At 39.4% G+C, this 21,380-nt stretch overlaps 1 long non-coding RNA gene across 3 annotated transcripts; it reads left to right on the top strand.

Annotated features, from left to right (window-relative positions):
• The first annotated feature begins 13,623 nt into the window (after positions 1-13,623).
• LOC105025186 lies at positions 13,624-16,071 on the top strand. Of its 3 annotated transcripts, none has more exons than XR_829111.2 (5): positions 13,624-13,657; positions 15,318-15,431; positions 15,553-15,651; positions 15,756-15,842; positions 15,977-16,071. It is a non-coding gene; the product is annotated as an uncharacterized LOC105025186 (long non-coding RNA). The 3 variants fall into 3 exon arrangements; XR_002197640.2 differs by having other exon boundaries at positions 15,553-15,617; XR_829110.2 differs by having other exon boundaries at positions 15,553-15,586.
• Positions 16,072-21,380: the final 5,309 nt, after the last annotated feature.

Here is a 21,380-nt window from a genome sequence, read left to right on the forward strand (position 1 = left end):
CTGAGTTGGAAAAAGGATCACCCCCTTGTGTCAGTATTTTGTTGAACCACCTTTTGCTTTAATTATAGCCTTTAGTCTGTTGGGATATGTCTCTGCTAACTTTGCACATCTAGACGTTGCAATATTTGACCACTCTTCTTTGCAGAATTTGATGGTGACTGTTTGTGGACTTCTGTCTTCAAGTAATTCCACATATTTTCAATGGGGTTTAAGTCCGGGCTCTGACTAGGCCATGCAAGGACATTCACCTTTTTCTCCTTCAACCACTGTGTGGTCAGTTTTGCTGTGTGCTTTGGGTCATTGTTATGTTGGAAGGTAAATCTTCTTCCCATTGACAACTTTCTGGCAGAGAACAGCAGATTTTCCTCAAGAATTTGACAGTATTTTGCCCCATCCATTTTTCCTTCTATCCTGACAAGTGCTCCAGTCACTGCTGCAGAGAAACAACCCCATAAAATTATATTACCACCTCCATGCTTTACTGTAAGAATGGTGTTATTTGGATGGTGAGCTGTATTGGATTTTCGCCAGACATATCGTTTGGCGTTGAGGCCAAATAATTCAATTTTAGTCTCATCTGACCATAACACCTTTTTCCACATGGCCTTAGAATCTTCAAGGTGCATTTAGGCAAAGCTCAGTCATGACTGCATGTGGCCTTTCTTGAGGAGTTGCTTTTTGTTTGCAACCCTCCCATACAAGCCACATTTGTGGAGAATTTGTGATATTGTTGTCACATGCACACAATGACCACTCTTTGTCATGAATTCCTGCAACTGCTTCAGAGTTGCTGTAGGGCTCTTGGTAGCCTCTCTGACCAGTTTCCTCCTGGCTCTTTCATCCAGTTTGGAGCGACGTCCTGACCCAGGGAGGGTCTGTGTTGTACCAAATACCTTCCACTTCTTAATAATAGACTTCACTGTGCTTCTAGGCACTGATAAAGCCTTTGACATTTTTTTGTATCCATCTCCTGACTTGTGCCTATCCACAACTTTATCCCGGAGATCTTTTGACAATGCCTTTCCACGCATAGTTGATTGTTTTCTTCAGTTGCACTACCAAGGACTGAAATGCTTCAGGGAAAGCTTGTTTCATGCTGAGCTAATCAAAATGACCACAGCTGATCACATTTGAAAGTCAATGGGCTTTGTGTGCTATTGAGAAGATGATTAACTACACCTGGTTGGGTTTACAAGTCATTTTTAGGAGGGTGGTGATTCTTTTTCCAACTCAGTGATTCCTTTTTTAAATTTTAAATTTTTCTTTTCTGAGTTGGTATTATATCTTTCACTTGGATGTTATAAGTTGTAAACACAGCTGAAAAAAATAAATTATGTTTTGTCCGTTTTCATTTCAGGCTGCAAAGCAACAAAATGTGATTATTTTAAAGGGGAGCGATTCTTTTCTATACCCACTGTATATACTAACTGAGCCATACGACCCCTATTCCTTGCTTTTGACTTGAGTAAAGGGGAGAAAGATCATTTTATAATTAGCGATAAACAATTCAAAACCCCTACGGTAATAATTTGATAACACTTCTTCAAGAAATATCCCTACATACTGTATATCCTAACCACTGGTTTCAATGATCTGGACCATAAATATATTAATGGATGAGTTAATGGCCTGCAGATATCCATACATGTAAGCCAGGCTAAATTAAGGAGAAGTAATGGATTTAGCTTTTCAAAATGTCCAGACAAGGCATTTCCATTGAGCTGATCTGAAAAATCAAATTATCATATTATTTCTTTGAATGGGTCATCTGAAACCATATTTCATACGGTCTAATGAGAATAGTTCTGACATTCATTACATGACTCTTGCTTTATTGTGGCTTGGTAGTACATGCTATAACCAAGGAAGATAATAATTGTCTATCCCACACTGAAGGGGATGGGCATGAATAATAACTTGGAATGTAAAAGACAATTCAAACTTTTAGCAAGTAAGACAATGTGAATGAAAAATGAAATGCCTTAAGGGAAGAAGTGTAAAAAAATGTATCAATTACTTTCAAAAGACATAGAACCCCTATTTTTTATCTTACTTCTTTATCTTATTTTTGTGAATATAAGAATATAACCCAAGATTTGGCACCAGGTGTCAACTGATCTAAACTATGCCACCACATTTGTTGTTCATATTAATGAAAAAGTGTGAGAAAGTACCACAGTATAATGAAAATTCAAATTTTACAGCCTTCTTTTTTTCTGTAGTAGGTAGCCAGGAAAAACCGGCAGGGTGACGGTATAATGAGAAATATGATAATTCTGTAGCACATTAATTTAATGTCCTGTGGGTTCTGCAATATCGATTATTATTCATAACAAATTAAATCACTGTTTTACTTATATTACCCTGTGTGTAAAATAATGTAAGATTTTCCTCCCTGATCAAAGTAGCTCAATGTTTTCCCCTACACAGCAGATAAGTGTATAATAACATTTCCTTGAAACTGTAATGCCTGTACATTTATTCGGATATATGCATGACATACAGTACATAGGCTCATTTAAAAAAGTGCAATGAAGTCATCCTTAAAAACCTAAGGGAGACACTTTAAAGGACCACTTTCTCCTGCCGCCTTATGTTGTACACACCCCAGGGTTGTTTATTGGTGTTATAAGTGGACTTGAGACCCCACCCCCGCCCAACTGGCAGTTATTTGGGGTTTGTTTGTAATCTTTTTGGGCGCTTTGTCAGGCAGGCACAGTGATATTAGCGCAAGTGCACAAAAGTCCCTGAGTGGTGTCACGCACAATTAATGTCCCCAGGTAGCAACTCCATTAGTCTTATGAACTCAAGTCGCAGTGGGGAATGCTAATGGTGGAGGTGCCGTAAGGCATTAGGAGAGAGTGCAGAGAAATCCCGCACTTTACTCTTCTACTTGACCAGAGTCTACCTCCATCTCACTTTAGAGCTATACGACCAACACCCCACGAACCTAAGCACTTTACTGAGACATAGGCTACTGTTGAATGGCAATCAGAACATGAAGAGTTCAAATAAAATTCACACGGCTCACACATATTGTATTATGCATAATTAATGTTGTTTTATCAAAGCCAATAATATAGACCCACTATTGCTTCCAATAACATTGCAACTTCTCATTTTATCCAAAATAACTCAATAATGGCCCCATGTCCATGTCCTTTTTCTAAATACTTGTGGTATTTCATTCAATAGCATGTTATTTTAAAAGCCATAAATCTATTTTACACATGCTATAAATGAAAAAGACCCTAATGCGGTTAATCAGTGTCAGATTTAATAACATGAGGTTCCATTACCATGGTATCCAATCCCACTTGGTCACATGACCTTCCATGCTGACAATCCCCACGTTGACCTTGCTTGTGTAGCCATGTCTCGTGTTTGAGCTGATCACACAGGCCTACAGCTGCATTAGCTATCCCCCAGGGAGAGGACTGTTTCCCGGTACCTTGCCTGTTTTAACACTGTAATTTACTTTAAGAAGAGTTGATAGTAAATATGTACATTTTACATTAGACTTTTAGGGAACAGTAGGTGCAAAGAAATGTTTACAAATCCTTGTGTCTGCTACAGATAATTTTCTTTTATCCACTTTCTTTCAGCTCATTTTAATCTAAAATGTGCAAATTTACGTTAGCCATTGTCAATGTCACACACCCACAATGTCATTTCTCAAAACAGGTCATTTTGGTAATCCTTTTGAGTGTTCCTTTGCTCAAAATTGTTTCTTGAGGTAACTGGAAGTCTAGTAACCCAAAGTCTAAGCGTTTTTATTGCGATATGTCAACTATCAGGAATGATGGCAATCATGCAAGTATCTTCCTCTCGGAAAAGCCACAATGGATTATACCAGCCACTCTACCAGCCCAGAGTAATATTGTTGCTTTTCTTCCACTCTACCAGCCCAGAGTAATCTTGTTGCTTTTCTTCCTTGTTTAAGTTTTTTCTAGTACGCTATTTTAGGGAGTATGAGAGCCAAAATGTTCATTTTCACATGTTCTAAATACACTAGCTGTGAATTCCATACAAGAAGGGTTAATGTATAATGTGGCTATCGGTTTACCAGGGTCAGCGCGTGAAATCGTCCTCCACTTCCTTTTCAAATGCTGAGCAAAAACTTCTCAGTTACTCTGAAATTGTTGAGATAACATGATTGTTCAGGTTTCTTGTTGATGTTCAAGCTTTTTGTCTTGTTCTGTCAACTGTACAATGGCATTGTGCGTGATAGTAATTGTAGGCGAGTAGTCTTGTAAAGACCTTGCCAGACTGATTAAAATGGTATACATTTTTGGGCCAGTTTCACAGACATAGATTAGGCATAGTCCTGGATGAAAAAAAAGTTTTCCCCCATTCACTATCAGTAATCATGGGCCTTTGACACAAGTCAAGTGAAAAATAGATTTGTCTCACCATCTTCTTTAAATGGCCAAAAATAAAAAAATTCTCAACTACTTTAAGTAAGCATCTGCCAGAGCCATTCATGGATCAGACAACATTATACCACTCCCATGTGTGTTTTCATGACCTTCCATTTAATGAGCCAAACAAGTGTTCCAATTGATTTGCACATTAAATATATTAGTATATAAAACAACATCCTGAATCTACCAAATTATAAAATCAATAGTAATTGGTACCAAAATATTATGAGGGCTTTTTCTGCAGTCTTATTATCTCTGTAACTGACCACTAAAATCCTGGATGTTTGACAATAAATGTAATAACTATTGAAAACTGTGTCAAATGAATGTATAGGTGTAATTCTGAAAGTTAAACAGGAATTGAATACAATTTTACAAAGCATTTTCAAACAAAAATCAAATAGAAATAACTCTAAGCTGTTATATTCAACATATATGAATTACAATAGATATTGATCTGAGGAAAATGTTAACCTATTTTAAAGGAGGGAATTTTTCATGTGAAACTTTCACAAAGCTGGTGCTAAAGCCTCTGCCATCAACAAGGCCCCAGCCCTTCCCTATGACTAAAATATTAATGCAGTAGAGAATGAGGACATGCTGGGAGGAGACGTTGATGAGATTGGGTGTGTGAAGGAGTAAAATTATAAATGTTTGGTTGTTGTGTTGGTTCCAGTTTTCACTGCATCAGAGCAGATAATGAAAATGCATCACATTCTAAATAGATATCATTGAGCTATTCAAGATTATTGTCTTTGTGGAGTTTCCATCTGTTCCTCTCCAGAGCTTTTAAATGTTAGGATAAGATTGGACTCAACACTCCTTTATTACTTTGGTTCTCTAAAGTGCTCTATAATGTCACAAATCAATTGAAACCAAAGTATACCAACATAATAAGCTCAGAGACCAATTATAAGAAAACAACCATGGACATAACACACTTCTCATTTAGGGATATTTCACTTTTTGCAAGTTAGACCACATTTTCCACTTTTATTATTGAAGCATAATCCAGTCATTTTGGTTGAAGTTCAATTTCTGAAATTACAAGGCCATTTCCAAGCAATTCGATTTACATTAATCCACTGTTTGAATGATCATCTAGAATTGTAGAAAAAAATATCCTTTATCTAAATCCTACAGTATTTTTTGGAACCAACATTTTTGATAACAGAACCACCCTGGGGTAATAATTAAAAAATCATTCAATTATAGATTTCTGGACCCAGAGAAAATCAACAAAGTTTTATTCGTATTTAGCACCAACTTAAATCCTTCAGTGAATTTTTAGTAGTTGGAAATCAGACTTCAGATGTGCAAACAATGCAAGAGACAGCTTGCAGCTTACAATAACATATCACAGTTACATATATACAACCCCATTTCCAAAAAAGTTGGGACGCTGCGTAAAATGCAAATAAAAACTGAATGCATAGATCTACAAATGATTTATCCCTATATTTAATTGAAAATAGTACAAAGACAAAATGTTGAAACTATGTTTTACTGTTTTTGGAAAAATAAATGCCCATTTTGAACTTGATGCCAGCAACACATTTCAAAAAAAGTTGGGACAGGGGCATGTTTACCACTGTGTTGCATCACCTACTCTTAACAATTCTATGTAAGCATTTGAGAACTGTGGAGATGAATTGCTGTAGTTTAGAAAGCAAAATGTTTTTCCATTCTTGCTTGGTATAGGATTGCTGCTGCTCAACATTTCGGGGTCTCCTTTGTAGTATTTTTTGTCTCATAATGCTCCAAAAGTTTTCAGTGGGTGACAGGTCTGGACTGCAGGCAGTTTAGCACCAGGACTCTTTTACTATGGAGCCATGCTGCTGTAATATGTGCAGAATGTGGTTTGATATTGTCTTGCTGAAATAAGCAAGGCCTTCCCTGAAAAAGGTCTTGTCTGGATGGCAGCATGTGTGCTCCAAAACCTGTTTATCATTTTCAGCATTAATGGTGGCTTCACAGATGTGCAAGGCACCCATGCAATGTTTACTAATGCACCTCCATACCATCACGGATGCTGGCTTTTGAACTGTGCACTGATAAGAATCCGGATGGTCCCTCTCCTCTTTAGTCCAGAGGACGCTATGGGGGTCTGTTGCGTAAATGTTTTTGTTTTTGAATGTAGCCGTGTTATGTTTAGTTTTTGCTTGTGTTTTTTTCCGTAGCCTGTCCTTATTGTTTGCATCTGTGTCTTGTTTGTCCTCATTAGCTCCCTATTTAGTTTGCCCTCTTCTGTTAGCCCTTTGTCAGTCATTGTGTTTTATGCTTGGTTTATGTCCATCCCTGCCACCAGTCCGTGGTTTTCTTGTAGTTTTCTTGTTTTTTCCTTGCCTCCGTTCCGTTATTAAAAGCCTTATCTTTACTCTTCGTGTCCGCTCTTGGGTCCTGCAAAACTCAAATCCTGATAGACGCAGCATCCATGATTCACAAAAAATATTTTAAATATTGATTGCTGTTTGCTGTTACCTACCTGGCTTCCTGCCAAACTTTTTCAAATTTACTGTAGATAAACTAATTGGTTAAATTTTACTTTAAGAGTTTACCAACGCAATATTTTTGTCTGTTGACTTTTTACCCAAATTTTCTACACCGGGACTCTATTTGGACATAATTAACAGAACTACTCACCCTTGCTTGAACACCCGAAGCTAAGTATCATTACTATGCCTTATCACTGTAATTGTTGTAGTTAAAACACGGGGGATAACTATAGTCTTCAGGTAAAGATAGCAGAGTTAGAGGCTCGGCTTCAGACGCAAATGTCAGGCAAGGACTATGTTAGTGTAGAACTGGAAAAAACTGGAAGAATCAACAGTGTTGTTAGCCCCTGACACAGCTCCTGCAGCCGTGCAATAACTTTCTCCTGGTCACTGGGAAGAAATGCCGTCAACCAACTTGTGTTGCTGCTAGAGCCGACCGGTAGGGTTTGAGCTTGCATTTGTGGATGCAGTGACGTACTGTGATCACAGAAAATGGTTTTCGAAAGTGTTCCTGAGCCCATGCAGTGTCATGTCTGTTTTTAATGCATTGCTGCCTGAGGGCCCAAAGTTCACGGCCATTCAATAGTGGTTTTTGACCTTGTCCCTTGTTTACAAAGATTTCTCCAGATTCTTTGAATCTTTTACTGATATTATGTACTGTAGATGATGAGATCCCCAAACTGCAATTTTACATTGAAATAATCTGTTACATTGAGATATTCTAAATTGTTGCACTATTTGCCCCCGCAATCGTTTCATCCTCTCTGGGATGCTCATTTTATACCCAATCATGTTACTGACCTGTTGCCAATTAACCTAATTAGCTGTGTGCAGTTTCACCAGGGTTTTTATAGCATTACACAACTTTTCCAGTCTTTTGTTGCACCTGTCCCAGCTTTTTTGAAACACATTCCTGGCATCAAATACAAAGTAGGCAGGTATTTTTCAAGAAACAATAACATTTTACAGTTTCAACATTTGATATGTTGTCGTGGTACTATTTTCTATGGAATATAGGGTTTAAATGATTTGCACATTTCTGCCCCGCATTCTGTCTGAATTTATTTGGAAATGGGGTTGTATATGTTAGCTTCTCTAAGCTGCATTACCTGTTATAGATACTCGGTTGTGAGTACCGCAGTATTAACCCTAAAGTTAAGTTAGGGTCATATTGAACCATTTTAAGAATTTGATATGTCTGAAATACCATTTAGGTTATTTTGATCTGCATGAAACTTGATGATATCCTCAACATTGTGTTTATGTATGTATATATACAAACACACCCACATACAAACTATGCTTGCCATGGTTTGTGTGTGTTGCATAAAAGATCATATGAGGTGAAGAATTGTCACATGTTAGAGATATTTCACCCAATGAGACCCTTTGTTATGTCAAACATCACACACATTAAGAGTTATATCACCCCACACCTCTCACAAACACAAGCTATTATCATCTTTGTTATAATTGGAACTGAACATTTTCTCGACAGGAAAGGCTTTGTTATGTGGTGTGTGGGAAGACCCAGGAAGTACTGTTCATAGCCTGACCGAGGTGATGTTACTTACCGGTATGTTATTTTGCAGACTAAAAGTCCAAAAACGAATCAGCAGCTAATCAGCAGCTAGCTTGTGGGATACAAAAACAGGGAGAGATATTCCATGCAACTATGTTACTTGAGCAATTTCATATATTCTCTTGAGTAGATCACTTCAATAACTGTGACACAAGACTAGCACATTGTGTGAGAGACAAACAGCACCTGTTGTGAGAGCCTTCCTAGGAACCTAGCTTCTGTGAACATCATCATGTCTTATTGTGCAGAGATGACCAGCCCTTTACAATCCCATGACAGTCCATAGATGCCACACCTAAAGTAATGTGAAGTTTGGTAATTTGATACCATAGGAGTAGCATTTCAAGAAATGTTCACAGAATCCAAAATGACAACAATCTAACATAGCTTACGTTACATTTTATGAACACAGAGATTACTTCAAAAAGCCTTCCATGACGCAAAACCCCAGATCTTAATATCACTGAACCGTTATGGGAAGTTCTGGAGCACAAAGTATATTTACACCACATTAATCCCTCATAGAACTGGAGTATTTGTCTTCTTGAAGAATGGAGCAATATTACAAACACACAGTTAAGGGGGGAAAAACAAGATCGGCGCAGCCCTAATGTTTAACTTGCCAGAATATCAAAAAAGTTGTTCAATGTTTGAAGACTGATAAAAACACTTCTCACTATGTACAATAATATACAGAAGGGAGGCAGACAGGTCACTATCAAACACGGTTAAGCTCCAACGTTATAGTAAGCTGCAGTTTAAACGGGTTGTCATGTCTAAAATGTGTACATGTGTGTTATTGCTAGCTACAAATCTCAATAATTAGCTTCTGCTTGTACATTAACATTATAGTACATATAGTACCTATAAGCAGTACATTTATTTAGCAATAAGCAAGGCACAAATCAATAGAATTAATTTATTTGGTCAATAGAATTAATTCAATATTAATCAATAGAATAAATGTATTTGGTCCTGACAAATGTTGGTAAATACCTTCTTCTATTTGTGTTTGTTTTTTACCAAGATGTCGTCAGTAGAAAGCTCTTGTTCAAACATACATCAAGTTTCAAGGTTTATTTAATGCACCAAACAACCGCGTCATCCTACACAATTACATTTTTGTGACACAGCGGTCAACAACTTTGTAGTGAGAGTTAGTGAGGTAATGTTAATATTAATAATAATAATAATAATACATTCATATGTATAAAGATGCTTTACAATACATACATAACAAAAAACTACGGATAGAGCAGTGAGACAAACGGTAGCTAACAAAACAAAAACAAAAAGTGGGGTTGGGTCAAACAACATAGGGCTGGGGCACAGAAGAATTGTTGAAGGGCGTTGCAAAGTCTTTGAGCAGTCTGTGAAAAAGCCCTGTCTTCAAAGCTCCGCAGCTTGGATCGAGGAATGATAAGGAGTCCAGCAGTGGCAGAGCGGAGTGACCTGGAGGAATGGTATTGGAAAAAAAGGTCAGAGAGATAGGGTGGAGCAAGCTGGTGGAGGGCTTTGTACGTGAGAAGAAGAATTTTGAAGTCAATGCGTTTAGAGATTGGGAGCCAGTGGAGTTCTTGTAGGATTTGGGTAATGTGCTACCAGGATTTGGTGTGTGTGAGAAGTCGTGCAGCTGACTTTTGAACTAGTTGTAGTTGATGGAGAGATGAAGTGTTAATGCCAGAAAGGAGAGAATTGCAATAGTCAAGACGGGCAGAAATTAATTCATGTACTAGGGTTTCAGCGGCAGTGCGGGACAGGGAAGACTGTAATTTGGCAATGTTACGAAGGTGGAAGAATGAGGATTTGACTGTCTGTTTTATGTGTTGTTGGAAGCTGAGTGAGGAGTCCAGTATGACAGAGGTTATGTGCATGAGGGGATGGAGATACAACAGAGTCATCAATAGTGAGGGTGAAGGTGCCAGCTTTGGTTAGTGTGGATTTTGTACTAAGTAGTAGAAGTTTAGTCTTGTCACCATTAAGCTTGAGGAAGTTCTGCTGCAGCCAGGTTTTTATTGTTGCCAGGCAAGTTTCAATATGAGACAGAGGAGGGTTGGTGAGGAATTTAGTGCTGAGGTAGATCTGAGTGTCATCGGCATAGCAGGGGAAGTCCAGTTTAAGGATCTGACCAAGGGGGTAGATGTGGATGATAAAGAGCAGGGGCCCAAGAACGGAACCATGGGGGACACCCTGTGTGACTACTGCCGAGCCAGAATTATGACCATAGACCGAAATGTTGTGAGTACGGTTGGTGAGATATGAGCGGGTAATTGTTTTTGAAGATAAAATACATTTTGTGATAAATGGTGAGTCGACTAGGGTGAAGATCCTGTTATGGAACTTTTTAACTAAGGTGCATTTGAGAAATGTCTGTCTTTCCATTGGCTGGTATGTAGATCTTTACTTTGATTTTGACACACATGTCTGTATAATATCAGAGGATTATTAGGTATTTGGGCCATGTCCTCCTCCCTAGACAAAGAAGGGTGTCAGTCCTCCCTGTTCCTTAGGAATATGGTCCTTAGAGGGAAGTAAGATCAGTTGGCCCCTTAAGGTAAACACAACAGTAAACATTATGGCAGGAAGGATAAGGTGGGGGGACAGCCCACCCTTTGGGTAAAGCCTTTGTAACACAAGGCAGATGGGCAACAACTTACCACACCCCTTTTCACTGTAATAAATACGGATTGTGCATGTCTTACAGCAGAGACTCCTCGGACGATTTTGTTTGTAAGCGTTTGACGCATCTCTCTTATTTGCAAATAATTAATAAACTGTTAATTGTGCCAAGAGAATTTTGTCTCTGTTTCTTACTCCTTTAAGAGTGTCGATTGATAGAATTACCATCACAGTCCTCAGGTAGGTTTGTATAACAGGAGAGGGTAGGTGGTTGAGAGTGGAAGAAGGAACTGGGGGAGATGGGTTAGCCAAGGAAGCATTCATGTGAGAAGAGTTTACGAGCACAGTGGATGGTGTGGAGGGCTAACTGCGTTGTAGGAGGAGTTTGTTGATAGTGGAGAACAAAGTCTGGGAGTTTGCGTTGGAGGTTTTGATGGTGTCGGAGATGAAAGAGGTTCTGGCAGCTTGAAGAGCATCTCTGTACAAGCATAGGTGAAGCTTATAGGCTTCAGCATGAACAGTTAAGCCAGTTCTGGTTCGACGTTCAAGCCGGCGGCCCTCCTGCTTCATGGCACGGAGCCCAGATGCAAGGTGTAAGGTGCAAGGTCCAGGGGAAGGGCAGAACAGATTGCATCCAAGAGTGTCTGGGAGTCGACAGCTTTTATGTTGCGGAAAGAGATGAGTAATTTCACAGTATTGTGTAAAATGGTTTAATATCACCATGTAAGATCTCTTCCAGAAATCCTTCATGTTTACAATGCAATGCATGTGTTATGTAATGTAGTTAGTAAGTTAGTTAGCTAAGTAGCATTACCCAGTCCATAGGCGCCGATACCGTGGGTGCTCCGGGGCTCGAGCACCCACGGAAAATAGCGAGCACCCACAAAAATACCGAGCACGAGCACCCACGTGTGCCAGACCGCCAGTAGGCTACATTCATTTAAAATTAAACTTGCCGTTGGTGATATGTAAAGCGTCTGTCACACTGTGATTGGTTATGTTGATGTTAGTGACAGCGACATAACCAGTCGCCTGCTCCGGGTGCTCCCTATCCACCAATCACAGCGTTTCTCAGATTAAAAAATGCCACTATCAAAAACTCGTAGCAGAAATTAGCGCAAAACATTAATTTCCCACAAACTGATCGCGGGTAGGCCTACGTGTCAGTTAAACTTTTCATCTCCAATCCTGTATTGTGATAAGTGGTAAATTTTGAAAGATCTACTTTACGGCTTTATTAATAAGTAAATGAATAGGTGTGCGTTTATATATGTATATAAAGGTGTGTATATATAGGTATATATAGGTGTATGTATATTTATATATATATATATATATATATATATATATATATATATATATATATATATATATATATATAAATGGCGTGCGCCTATGAGCACCCACGGAGGAAAACATAAATTGGCACCTATGACTCAGTCAGTCTACCAGGATGACAAATAGAAAACTCTCAGTGGGAAGGTGGTTATATTAAGCCACAGTATCATCTCCCCAGAGTTGTAGTCGATTAGAATGAAGAAAAATTGTAACAAGTGGTACATTTATTAATATTTCTGTTAATAGGAACATGGGTAAAAGACATCCGATGTCCAATCAATAAGGACATCGGCACAAATTGACTTGTAGCACGGATCAGCATTACATCGAGGCTTCATGAAATTAAACTAGTTCAGCTGGCCCACGATGAGAAGGTTGTCCCTGGCTGGTTTTGATCCGCAGTTTTCAAGGTGGCAGACTGTCTTTAACCATTACGCTTTTTTAAATAACGGGAAGGCAACTTTTAGCCATTATATACAATTGTGCTCAAAACATTGCATACCCCTGGGGAATTAATATATGTACCATTTGTAAAGAATCCCATTTCTTATGGGATTCACATTCAACTGTAGGTCATAACAGAATGGCACAATCATAAAACAAAACATGGCAACAAAGAAAAAAATTAACTGACCCCTCTTTAATAGTCTGCATACCCCTAGTTCTTAATACTGTGTATTGCCCCCTTTAGCATCAATGTAATAGTTGTCTATGAGGCCCTGTAATAGTTGTCCATGTAATAGTTGTCTATGAGGACCTGAATTATTGCAGGTGGTATAGCTGCCCATTCGTCTTGGCAAAATGCCTCCAGGTCATGCAAGCTCTTCGGTCGTCTTGCATGAACCACATGTTTGAGATCTCCCCAGAGTGGCTCGATGATATTAAGGTCAGGGGACTGTGATGGCCACTCCAGAACCTTCACATGTTTCCGCTGTAACCACTGGAGGGTCAACTTGGCCTTGTGCTTAGGGTCATTGTCATGTGGGAAAGTCCAAGAGCGTCCTATTGTCACGGTGCGGTGAGGATCCTCCAGTTCCCATCACTCCACAAACACATCCCGGACTTGTCTTCGTGTCACATGTCTTCAACTATTCACACCAGGTCCCAATCATCTCGTTAGTATGTGTTTAAATGTTTCCCCTCTGCTCCCAACATTTGTTGATCATTGTTGTTTGCTGTCAGTGTGCTACATGTAACTGGTGAGTGTTACCGGTTTTTTGCTGTTTACAGATTCAGCCCCTCTGTTTTCCTTAAGTTTGTTTTTGTATGCTCGGTGTTAGTTTTTTCGTTAAATACAAATACATCGAGTATATTCGCCTGTGCCTGGTTCCTCCACTACTGCCTCACATTGCACCTATGCACAGCTGTTGTGCAGAAGAATGCAAATTGTCTGCCAGTATTTTCTTATAACATGCTGCATTCATCTTGCCATCCAAATTCCAAATTACAGTGTGCCAGAAGCTGTCGGGCATATTTCTAACCAGGCTTTTTTTGTGGCATTGCATCTCATTTTGTTCAAGTATCGTCGTATTGTTCTCCTTGAAACTCCTTGGCAGTTTTGGCTGAAGTCTTTCTTGGTCTACCTGACCTTGGCTTGGTATCAAGAGATCCCCAAATGTTCTACTTCTTAATAAGTGATTGAACAGTACTGACTGGCATTTGCAAGGCTTTGGATATCTTTTCATATTCTTTTCCATCTTTATCAAGTTCCATTACTTTGTTACGCAGCTCTTTTGACAGTTATTTTCTGCTCCCCATGGCTCAGTACCTAGCCTTCTCAGTGCATCCACAAGATAACATTACCTAAGTTACACAAGTAAACCACAAAGTATCATTTTACATCACAATCACCAGTGCTAAAGAGTATGACCTAAACAAACAAATATAGTGACTTATTTCTTCATGGAGCAAATTTGTGTTTTTAACTTTCACCACAAACACTGCCATGTCAAGTGATGTCAAACCTAATGTTACTTCTCTGAGCTCACTGTTTATTTAGGTCGTACTCTTTAGCGCAGGTGGTTGATGTTAAAGGATACTTCGCGGTTTGCTTTTTGGTAACTGAGGTAATGTTATCCTTCTGGCTAACTAGCCATAACGTTACTTAACTGTAAATACTGTTGTCTGTTTGTTGTCATGTGAATGCTCTCAACTAAAATTTCTAAAATGAAACAGATTTCAGAATCTATAAACATTTTGTGGGGGGAGTAGATAATGTTGTTATTCAAAGTATGATATAAAAAAGTGAATGTATGTTTGTCATGCATGTTTTTTTTCTTATTAGTAATTCAAGGTTTGTTTGTAAGCTCCAAATTCTCTGATTTCAGTCAGTGGCCTTTGTGCCCTAAACATTTTTGTGACACAGAACACCAAATGGTCTTGCCCCTAAAATAACGAAATTCCAAGCCTGCTGTGGACTATGAATGTTTCGGGGTGGTATTATGGTTAATTGTGGGATTTTTATATTCAGATATGCTTGTTCCTTTTAATGGAATGGACTCCATATATTTTCAGTAGCCAAATAACGGAATATAACTTGCATTTACAGATTGACAGCTCCAGCTAGATAATACAATATATACATCTGTCTAGATGTAAGAAGATGAACAGAGTTGAGAGTAGTATATTGGAGCTACAAGGTGTCCTGATGTGAGTAAACGGTTAGTCTTTGTGGGGCAGATGGTTGATTTTTGAAGGCCACATCACAGGGAAAGAAACTGCAAAGATTGTAGGATCTTTTGGTACTGATTGACCTGTATAGCCTGGCGGCCTGCCCTCTGCCTGCCAGAAGACAATTTTTCAAACAGTGGGTGACTGGGATGGGAGGGGCCAGTAATGATCTTGCCTGCACTCTTTCAGGCCCTACCCGTCACAATGGTTTACTGTACCTCTGCAGTGGGAAGACACAGACCCAAACTAGACAGTGATGAAGGAGGTGAGGATAGACTACGAGTTCTACAGATGAGGAACCATGTATGTCCATATTTTCAATTTTCTGATAATTTGTTATTTACATTTTTTTAGACTGCACGTATCACAACTTCTTGTTAATTTTTCTGCAGGATACACTAAACATACTTTTTATTATTTCTAGGGCACATTCAATTTGAGATGTGAGAAAACCAGAGGTCTGGTGGTCTGTGGAATTTTATTTTCACTGTAATAAGAACTAACCATTCAAGACAATAAATCAGTAATGAATTCTATTGTAACACTTTGGTATTATCATATTGTAAGTCTTTATTGTATCATGGAATTAGGGACAAATTAGGATTGAATCAGATGTCTTTATTGCAGTAAAAAAAACACACTTGGACACAATCAATTCACCCATCCACCATCAATCCATTCATCCATCCATACACCAATTGACTGTCAAAACCAGTAAGTCAACAAAACAATGTAAAATCAAGAGTAATAAACATATTTGGTAAACATTTTACCAATGTAGTAGATTCACACCATTAACTTAAACCGATGAACCATTACATTATGACCACCTGCCAAATATTGTGCAGGTCCCCTTTTTGCTGCCACAACAGCTCTGACTCGTCGAGGCATGGACTCCACTAGACCTCTGAAGGTGTGCTGTGGTATCAGGCACCAATACATTAGCAGCAGATCCTTTAAGTCCTGTAAGTTGTGAGGTGGGGCCTCCATGGATCGGACCTGTTTGTCCAGCACATCCCACAGATGCTTGTTTGGATTGAGATCTGGGGAATTTGGAGGTAAGTCAACACCTTGAACTCGTTGCTGTGTTCCTCAAACCATTCCTGTACCATTTTTGCTTTGTGGCAGGGAGCATTATCCTGCTGAAAGAGCCCAAAGCCATTAGGAAATATCGTTGCTATGAAAGGGTGCACATGGTCTGCAACAATGCTCAGTACATGTCAAAGTATCATCCACATGAATGGCAGGACCCAAGGTTTCCCCGCAGAACATTTGCCAAAGCAAATCGGGACCGGGAACACCCCACAAGGGATGGAGTTTTGGAGATGCTCTGACCCAGTCATCTAGCCATCACAATTTGGCGCTTGTCAAAGTCGCTCAGATCCTTACGCTTGCCCATTTTTCCTGCTTCTAACACATCAACTTTGTGGACAGAGTGTTCACTTGCTGCCTAATATATCCCACCTACTTTCAGGTGCCATGATAACGAGATTATCAGTGTTATTCACTTCACCTGTCAGTGGTCATAATGTTATTACTGATTGGTGTATTTCAATGTTTAGTTCATTTTCAAATTCCTTACAGAAGGATGTGTAGCAGCCTTGTCAAAATGTCCTGGTACCATTTTCTTATTGTTAGGGAGTTATATTATATGATATCTGATACATTTCTGCATTTATTTGTTGTTCAGGTACACCTATGCTGGTGCTGACAGAATCTGCATACTTTGGATCCAGAGGCCAGGTAACCACATTTTAAATATGTAGAACGCATCCAGTGACTGAACCCGGCAGGACAAACATCAGATTAGGACAGTTTCAGTTCCAGCAGATAACCTGAACTGCATAGACTGTAGGAAAATAAACTGTTTCCTTCCAATACAGAGCAATCTAGAGACAAGGACCTCAAGCTATTTTTATTCATTTCATTTCTTTATATTTATTTAAATAAACTGCTGGAAAACTTTAATCACGTTAACCTTCGGGTCTGGGCCGTGCAGCTATGTTCATTGTATTTACCAGTGGTTTTGTTTTGATTTCAGCAACACATGCATGGAGAATCTGCGGCTATTTTAATACTGGCATTTCCGAGTGTTTGTTTTCTTTCTCTGATTAGCCTCACCAGGTTTTTGCATGGAGGACATGTATAACTTTGAAATGGAGTGCTGCCCAGTTGTTCTCCCTGTCTCTCCAGTCTTGGTTGGCTTTAAGGGCACAGACACAAACGTAATTAATAACAACAGGTGTAATCAATGCTCTTTGCAGATGATGTTGTCGTGTTGGCCCCTTCTAACCAGGACCTTCAGCATGCGCTGGGACGGTTTGCAGCCGAGTGTGAAGCGGTGGGGATGAAAATCAGTACCTCCAAATCCGAGGCCATGGTCCTCAGTCGGAAAAGGGTGGCTTGCCCACTTCATGTTGGTGGAGAGTGCCTGCCTCAAGTGGAGGAGTTTAAGTATCTAGGGGTCTTGTTCACGAGTGAGGGAAGGATGGAACGGGAGATTGACAGACGGATCGGTGCAGCTTCTGCAGTAATGCAGTCGATGTATCGGTCTGTCGTGGTGAAGAAAGAGCTGAGCCGCAAGGCGAAGCTCTCGATTTACCAGTCAATCTACGTTCCTACTCTCACCTATGGTCATGAGCTTTGGGTCATGACCGAAAGGACAAGATCCCGGATACAGGCGGCCGAAATGAGCTTTCTCCGCAGGGTGGCCGGGCGATCCCTTAGAGGGTGAGAAGCTCGGTCACCCGGGAGGAGCTCAGAGTAGAGCCGCTGCTCCTCCACATCGAGAGGGGTCAGCTGAGGTGGCTTGGGCATCTTTTTCGGATGCCTCCGGAACGCCTTCCTGGGAAGGTGTTCCGGTCCCGTCCCACCGGGAGGAGACCCCGGGGAAGACCTAGGACACGCTGGAGGGACTATGTCTCCCGGCTGGCCTGGGAACGCCTCGGTGTCCCCCCGGAAGAGCTAGAGGAAGTGTCTGGGGAGAGGGAAGTCTGGGCATCCCTGCTTAGACTGCTGCCCCCGCGACCCGGCCCCGGATAAGCGGAAGAAGATGGTATGGTATGGTAATCAATTCTGCCCTGCTTGTACTCATTGACCGGACTGGGATTTTCCGGAAGGTCCCAGCACAGCCTTTGCTAATTCTATATGTCCATCATATGAACCTGAGACAAAACAGTAGAATAATATATACATGGCATGGTATCATTTTAAATGTTGTTTAAAAAAGTTCTGTTATGTTTTCCAGGCCAGATGATAATGTAAGCTTATATACAGGGACCAGTGTTGTGTTCAGTATAACAACAGGCACAGGCTGAATCTATTCATGCTGGTATCCATGGGCTACTTCACTCAGATTGAACTAGGGCTGTCACAATTTCAGATTTTTGCTGCACCGGTTATCGTGGCCAAAATAATTTACGGTAACGATATTATCGCAGTAGCTATACAAAATGAAGTAAAAAGGAAATGTTTTCAATCAAATTCATCTTAAACTTTGTTTAATGTGTTTCTTTCCTCTTTTTTGGCAAAATAATTACGCTCAAAATACAAGTGTATGGAGGTGGAAAGAGTCTGTAACCATAACTCTACAAATAAAAAAATTTAAGCCTACAAGAAGAACAATTTAGTTATCTATTAAGTGGATAGTGTAAAGGCAACCAGTTGAACTGCTAAACAAAAGATCCACAAGGCCTAACACCAAGAGGAGTTTTTGGAAAAATACAACTTTAGTTTCGCCTAGTGAATACGATATTACCATATGTGTATTATTTACATGATATCAGCATTTCATTTTTTAAATATCACGGTTATCATCAATACCAATATATCGTGAGACCCCTATATTGAACGTAACTTCATAATGTTTTTTTACTACTTCCATATGATCTGTCTTTTGCCACTATTGAGAAGAGACGCAAGGTGTCTCTACATACCCCTGATTATCCTGGAGCCCAGACATCAGAATCCATTTAGGGTCATGAATATGTAGTGCGTGAACTTGAGGCTACTCCCTGACTCCACGATGTAAAGACTGCATGGACTCTTAATCACATCCATGATGTGGTTTCAAATCCCAGATAAGCCTACCATTTCCAAGCTTTTAAAATGTGTCTGTCTTGAGGCCTTGCCTGGTCCAGTGGTCTAAGCCGCTGCCTGAGCCACACATACTTTACAGCATGGCTCTGAATCTGGCCCAACATTCTCTCAGCAAACACTCTATCCTTTATCTTTCCACACTTTCCCGTCAAATGAAGCGTACAAATGGCTCAAAAATTATAAAAAGTTATGTATAAATTAATACATTCTTAGCCATTTACAGATACTATTTTATACTTAGTATACAGTAAAGATACATTCAGAAGGTTTTGGTCAGTGACTGCAAAAGTGGCACTGTCAAGGCAAAACAGGTTGCCGAAAATAGTGTACAATATCATATATTCATAAAAAACATGTGCTTTCAAACTGTTAATTTCATGCCTAACTGAGGTATGATAGTAAATCTACTAATAGATTATACACATGTAAACAACATAATAAATATCCCGTCCAAAATAGAAGGTATTAAAATAGTTCCTTGCAAAAATTAAGTATATCTTATTAGTTAATGTCCATTGAACTTGTTTATTGTATTATGCTTTGTGATTTAAGCAACTGAACCCTGAACGTCAACACAATATAGAGCCACGGTCAATATGATGGATGAAGTTCAAGGCTGTCATTGAACCAAAGAATGGAGCAAGACCTGCAGTGCCATCATTTTCCAATACCTATCGCAGAGCTAACAATCAAGCAAATGTTCAATCAAGCAAATGTTCTTAAAAACAATACATTGTCTATGGTTTTTAAACAAATAAATAAATATACACTGCTGAATCCCTATGTAACTGTATATATTCTGTATAGAAGTGTATGTTCATAGATAATATTGTTTTATCCTTAAACTTAGCCACCACTATCGCTGTGATTTAGATTCTGTCCACCTGTCACGATTTGGAAGCAGGACCTGAGGCAAAGAGACGTCATATGTGTTTATTTCTTTATTTATTATAAAAATAACAAAAAGGAGAAGTATACCAAGAACCAAAGGCATACAGCAAAAACATTAATTTACAATTGAAATGACTAAAGGGCAACTTAAATAGGATTCCCAATTACAGACAACGAAGGGCAGCAGTCTTTAATTGGGGACCAATAAAACTAAACAGAGTTGCCTGGAGGGTATCCCTACAGTGAGATCACCCATTACATTTTTTTGTATGTCGTTCGGTTAATGATGGAAAATCAGCAGCGATTGGGCCTCTTTGAGTGCTACAAGAAATATATTTATTTTAAGGTTTTAAAACCTGGGCCCATATTTTGCAGGTTACAAAGGGTGAATGTGAGACAAATTTAAGTGTAAATATGGGCTTGTAAAGCATCTCTCCTATTTGAAAGAAAACAGGGTAAAACAATGACTGATGTTAATAAATGTTTTGTAAAGTAGCTATAAATGCAATAGCTAGCTAATGTTGGCAATAATTATTTAGAAAAATGCTGAATTTGTGCATGTGAGAAAGACACCATGAATGTGGGAACATGGGCATTCTGAAGGCTGGCTCCGTTTGGCTTGCAGCATATCCCCTATTTGAAAGAGAACAGGATCCAACAATAAGTCATGATCATTTTTGCCGGACCATGTAAGCGGAGCCGGCCAAGAAGAGCGAATGTGTCTGAGTGAATGAGTGAAGTAGTGAGTGAGGTAGTTAGGGAGTGATTGACTGACCTTTGTTAAATAGAGTAGTGTTTAGAGACCTGACTTTTCACGCAAGCTACCGGTGTTCGAGTCTCGCTAGAGACGTAACAAATCATGCGTTAGGATTATAAACGAAAAAACTTTGCTGGCTACAACCTTCAGTAGATAGGTTATAGTAAGCCTAAAATCAAACTGTTTGCGGTTTTTTTGCAACTATTTCTGGTGGATTTTCGAAGTATGCATCCGTGCGTGCTTTTTGGGATAATACCCTATAGCACAATCCCTTGCACAGTATAAGAGGAGGGGTTTCCACGATTTTCTCTTTTCACATGACGAAATAGTTATCTTCACCTGAATTGATAATTATTGTGTCATTCACGAATGAAAGAAAAACCAACATTGTGCCATGAAATGAAATAGCTTTGACAGTGTAGAAGTTCATCTTCAGTCTCACTAGCAATTGCTCAATTCTTCTGACTATTCAAAGTAATAAGTAGATACTAGTAGGCCTATTACTG

This window comes from Esox lucius, chromosome 13 (genome assembly GCF_011004845.1).
Source record: "Esox lucius isolate fEsoLuc1 chromosome 13, fEsoLuc1.pri, whole genome shotgun sequence".
NCBI lineage: Eukaryota > Metazoa > Chordata > Actinopteri > Esociformes > Esocidae > Esox > Esox lucius.